The following is a 5,969-nucleotide window of genomic DNA, read 5'->3' as shown; positions in this document are numbered from 1 at the left end:
GGGGGGGGGGGGCACAGCGAGCTGCCACAGGCAGTGGCAGCACTGTTGATGGCAGGAGTATGGTGGCGGCAAGCAGGGAGCTCCCGCAGGCAGCCACAGTGCTGTTGGTGGGCAGGGGGTGGTGAGCACCAACTGGCGGTCGGTGACCACCTGTAGATGCTGCCGGCAGTGTTGGCAGTGGCCAGTGGTGATTGAGGACCACCTGCAGATGCTGGAGGTGATGTTGGTGGGGGGGGTGACAAAGAGCAACTACCCACAGGCACTGCCAGCAGTGTCGGTGGTACCTCTTCACAAAGGGTGCACCGCCATGCTCATGGGGTGCACATGCACCTGTGTGCACCCCCTACACATTGTCAATGGACCTGCAAACCCCTGTAGCCAGGGTCTAAACAGCACGTGGGAGGAGGAAAAGCCCCTGTGGTGGGAGGGTTTCGACACTTGGCAGCCCTCCCTCTGCCCCCCCTTCCCCTTCCCAGCTGCTGATTGCTTCAGGGGCTGCCACAGGAGGGAGGGAGAAGCAGTCCTCCAAGCTGGGTGCCTGTCCATGCAGCCCAGCATGGGGGAAACAGGGAGCCCTTGCCTTGGAGGTCGTCCCCTCACCCCAGCTCAGGGTCCCCCAGCCTGGGGCAGCCCCAGGAAGCTGAAGGGATTTCTTCCCCTCCCAAACTCCAGAGCTACTTGCCTTAGCCACTGTGAGTCTCAGGCAGCCTCAGAGAGTGGAGGGAAATTCTCCTGCTCCTCTGCAGCTGGTTTTCCCTCACCTGCTGCAAGTCTGAGGCAAAACCAGTTTCAGGGGAGTGGAAGAGTTTCCCTCTGCTCCCTAAGGCTGTCCTGGGCTATCCCTGGGACTTGCAGCAGCTAAGGCAAACAGCTGTGTGGTTCAGGGCGGCGGGGAGGGGGAGGGGAAGAATTCCCCTCAGCTCCCTGGAGCTGGGAAACCCTGGGCTGGGGTGAGGGGAAGCCCCCCAAGGTGGGGGCTTCCGGGTACTTCATGCTGGGTTGCATGGGCAGGCATCCAGCTGGGAGGACTTCTCTCGCCCTCCTATGGCCACAGCTGAAGCAATCAGCAGCTGGGAAGGGGGGGATGGGGATTCTCCTCAGCTTCCCAGGGCTGCCTGGGCCGGGGAACCCAGGCTGGGGGAAACCTCCTGAGGGGGAGGATCCCCCAAAGTGGGCCAGTACCCAAGCAGGGGGCTCCTTAACCCCTGTGGGGACCTGGGGCTGCATTGGGTCTCCTCAGCAGGAGGCAAAGTCCTTCTTTCATGAACATTATGGGATAATAGCTCCCTGAGTCAAGGCCACATAGAACCAGGGAGGGTAAGGGACCAAAAGGCCAAGAGCCTCAGAGAGTTTAGATGCATCATAAGGACCTAAACTACTGTACTAATTTGACATGTAAGAATTGAAAAGTCAAGAAGCTCATACTTGCTTATCTGATTTGTATTTGCTCTATGTTATCCCTGACTCACAACCTGACCCAATCTCCTTCATGTTCTCTATCGTCTATATTGTATTGATTAAAAGCCCTTCCATAGATCCTTAAGATGACCAACCTCTTAAAAACATGATGGGGCTTCATCAGAGTTTACTGAACTTAAATTATTTTATCATTATAGCAGGTCAAACACTATTTAATATTTAGGTGTTAGCCAATAATATTTGCATACGATTCAGGGCAAGCTATCACCTCTACAGATATGGGGGGCCTAATCTGCACTCACACTAGGTTCCCTCTATACTGCTGTGAGAGTGTAGACAAGGTGAAATTACTTATATCCTCTAGAAGACAATGGTGAGAATCAGGTCCTTGATATCTCTGGAAATAGATATGTGCATGGACAATTCATGCTACTATACTGCTTTTCTCTTGTACTGAAAAGTTCCACTTTTTGTGCATAGACAATGGAACGTAGTGAGTTCTCTGGAGTTATTCTTAATTTAGCTTTCATTTAGTTCCAAAACACAGGTCACTACCAAATAAAATTATGCTAAAAGAAATCTTGAGTTTATGGGATGCTGCTAATCCTGTCAGTTGCTGAACATTTCTTATTTAAGTCACTGCACCTTCTCCCTAAGCCATTATCAAACCCCATAAAGACTGAATTACCATCTTTTTTGTTAGATGCTTGATTTGCCTTCCTTTTTTTTTTTGGTATCTTAGAGGCTAAGTCAGAATTCACTTAGGTTTTAAAGTAGTGCAATTAGGTTAATTTTAGTGAAGTTACTCCTATTTTACACTGGTTGTACCTGAGATCAGAATGTAGAACACCTCTATTAACTGCAAGGAAATGTTTTTTGTTCAGGGTACCGTACCTTTTAATATAGGGGCATTCTCTGCCTGCTGCAAAAGCAGCCACCATTTTGTTTAGTTTTGGATGCAGCATGCTCTGAGGGAGGTGTCTGTGCTGTCTCTGACCATTTAAGATTGTTTTTTTCTCAGATGGTTGTTTTATAGTCCAATATTTCTTTAATATCATAGTTAATTTCTACTGTGATCAAAAACATACAAGGCATTTTAACCAAGACGATTTTTCTTTCAAAGTCTGGAAATACAGAAACAGGAAAAACAAATAGTGTAGTCATAAAACACATTAAATATGATTGGTGCTAATGCAGTAAGGAAAACCAGTCCCACATTTGCCTTAATTAGTGGAGAATTCCCCCCTGCATTGTGAAATCTCTGGTGCCTTACAACCACTGCTGTAGCCCAGCATGACAGACATGAACAGGGAAAAGGTGTATCTAGAATGTAACTGGGCACAGTTGGCACCTGGCTGTCAGAAACATTTCCTGTGGATCGTGGTATCACAGATTCCCCCAGAGGAGCATTTGCTTGGAACCCCCGACTTTGTCCGGCCTCTCTGAGTACCCCATGAAGCCAGCCCAGGCATGGTTTTTTAGAGTGGGGTGAGCTCTGGCTCTATGACTCCAAGACATGGTTATTTGGGCCCTGACCCTCCCTGGTTACCCGTCAGCTTTCCTCAGGGATCTGCAATCCAGTTCACCTCTGAGACAAGGATTTTGCCTCTTAAAGGGGAAAGAAATGCACTTGAAATCCCAAGCAGCAAAGCTGATGGCTCCTTTTCAACAAAGGGCCTTTATTGGGCAAAGGCAGCACATGAAGAAATTCTTGGCCCTTGCAAAGGGTTAAGCAATCCCTCTATTCCCAATCTAGTTCATGCAGCTCCAAGCACCCCAAAGTTAGCTCAGCTGTTCCTTCTCTCACCTCCCAAGCACTCAGGACAACACCCTTCTTTTTGGTTGTTCCATCCCTTGTTTCTTATTTAACTCCTTCCTTCCCTTGACACCTCCAAGCCAGTGGGATGTGCCCATCAAGGGACGTTTGTCAAGGCTCACCTGAGGTGTCAAGGATGCCATTCAATTCTTTGTTGCTGGAAGTGCATGTAGGCAGGCAGCTCCAATTTCAGTCCCACTTAATGCCTTCTTCCTTCCCTGTTCAAGTTATTCAGGGAAACTGAGGCATGCAACATTATTATAAGATGAAGACATTTGAACCAGAAGTATTACAGTAAAGCCATAGTCTGACACATGTGGTAACTGCCCTAAAGCCCCAGGATCAAGAAGCCAAAAAGGTCACCAGCTCTGTGTTCTATATATGAGGTGGTGGTTTTGCTGTAGTTCTTGTCCTCTGTTTTTCTTCCTTATTTCTCTTACCAATTACCAGAGGTTTCTAAATATATTACATTAAAAGTATACACTGGTTGTTTTCCACATTGGAGCTCTTCAGTTTCAGAAAACATTGGTTGTTTTCACAGGTTACACCTAAAAAATATGGTATTTCAGTCATACCACCTTGATACAGGTCCTGGTACCTAGAACTGATACTTCAGCTTCAAGAAAGTTGTTCTGTGGTAGTCATCACAAGAAAGGTGCATAAAAGGTGCATAAAATAATACAATAGCTATGAGTTTACAAATGAAAGCTTTTCAGGAGTAATGAATTGTTTTTACTTCCATAGTGCTTTATCTTAAGTATGCAGAAAATTGCCATAGTTTGTCCCATAGCTGACTACAATATTTAATTATTTAATGATGGCTATAAAATAAGTGTAACAAAATGAAAACTGCTCTGAACTTTCTTGACACTGTATATTCTTCAAATACTTGCTCTTTACCTGACACACCATCATTCACTCCTTCAGCCCTCAGAGAACAGCAGGGTAGCTAAACTATCAATATATTAGGAGAAAAATCATAGACAAGGAAAGTAAAATTGTGACATTTCAGAAATAATGGTGTACTTTTTGTGATGCACTTCACATCTAATATTTAGTTGAGATCCTAGAAAAAAAAGAAACTGATGTAACTTAAAAAAAATTAAGTTTCAATAACATATCACAGTGTGCCTGATGAATAAGTCTTCTATGTGTGAGTGTATGTAGATAAAGCTAAAGAAACATGCCTACACATATATGTCACATTTATTAGGCACAGTCTGATGGTCTGATGCTGTAAGTTATATGCCTGATAGTTCACACACTCATGTACATATAACCTTAGTAAAAAGGACCTTTCTTCATAACCTCACCATGTTTGTGTTCTTAGTATATGTGTGTGCATATGCACATAAGATACCTTTTTTCATTAGGCAAGTGACATTTTCATTCTGGTGCAGCATCTATCCATCTTCTTTCTGGCAAAGCTGTCTGCCTTTCAGTCAGCATCTGACTAAAGATCAATGAGAGAGAGCTTTTTGAAGGTGCTTTCAGGTCCTGCGGCAAGGGAGATGATCAGAAAGCTGCCATAAGCTTCAGATCCACTTGACAAATGAGGAACTATTTTGGTGCTCTGTAAACTGCTGTCACATCAGTTACAAACACTAATTAGAACTACTTTGCTGCTGAAAGTGTCCAGTGCATTAAATACCACTCCTGTTTATTGCAATTAGCTTATCCATTGACTTACACTTCATACCACAGGACTATCAAAGATGGAAATGCGTTGGGGATTATTTAATAATTTATAAAAGAAATTAGGACTGAATGGCAAATAGCTTTTGCCTGTTACCCTTTGACCTTTCATACCTTATATGGTTTGACACTCACACACGAAAATAGGCTCATCCTAGCTTTTGTTTAATTGGAGAAGAGTCACCACCTCAAGAGGCATAAGTAGCAAACATCAGTTTATTAGTGCTCTGTTCTCAGACTGGAGTGGATAAAGTAATACTGATTATTTTTGTGAAGCAATCTCCTATTAAAGTCATCATTATATTGTGCATTCTGCATACCATGAAGATTTTATGCCCTTCCCATATTGCTCCTGAAATGGTTCTTATTATTGATAAACCAGCAAAGCTGTATTAAACAAACCATAGTTTGCAGATTTCAGAATTGATAAAATTGCTTCTTAATGTTGTTTCTATCTTATACTAGGCAAATGTGTAATTAACAAACTCTCAGTTGGTTAGTAAAATGTAAGACAAAATAAACTTGTACTGTTTTCTTTTATTTTTAAAGCAAGTCATGAGTTTTGATGCTTTTGAAGGCTTTAAGAATCAGGAATCAGGAAGGCTAAAATTTGTACTTGGTGCAGAAAATAGAGCTATGGACCAGCTGTTAGGGTGTCATGGATTTTCATTATAATCACTGATTTTTAGTTGAAAGAGGAGGGGGGTGAGAGAGAGAGAGATGAGATTGTTGAGTAAATAAATAGATGGTTTAGCAATCTGAGCACACGACTTGAAGCCAAGAAGCCCTCACTTTTACTCCTGTTTTTCTAACCTTGGACAAGACACTTCACCTCTCTGCTTCAGCCTCACACTTGCAAAATAGGAAAATTAATGCAGGTTTCACTTATGTACCTTACATGGATTGTGTAAGGATTAATTCATTAATGCTTGTAAGATGTCATTCTAATATATTATCATTATATCTTTGACTTCACTGTCATGGAGCTGAAAATCCATGTATATGGTATCTGTTTAAGTAATTTATCCCCTCCCCCCCA

The 5,969-nt window shown here is 43.4% G+C and overlaps 1 long non-coding RNA gene across 1 annotated transcript in view; it reads right to left on the bottom strand.

Moving 5' to 3' along the window:
* The window catches only part of LOC109305382, an 18,335-nt gene that overhangs the window by 1,899 nt on the left and 10,467 nt on the right, over window positions 1-5,969 (bottom strand). The window lies entirely within an intron of this gene.

Source organism: Gavialis gangeticus, unplaced genomic scaffold (assembly GCF_001723915.1).
Source record: "Gavialis gangeticus isolate Ggan-Ray unplaced genomic scaffold, GavGan_comp1, whole genome shotgun sequence".
Classification (NCBI taxonomy): domain Eukaryota; kingdom Metazoa; phylum Chordata; order Crocodylia; family Gavialidae; genus Gavialis; species Gavialis gangeticus.
Note: the sequence above shows the minus strand (reverse complement) of the source record. Positions and strands in the feature narration are given on the sequence as shown.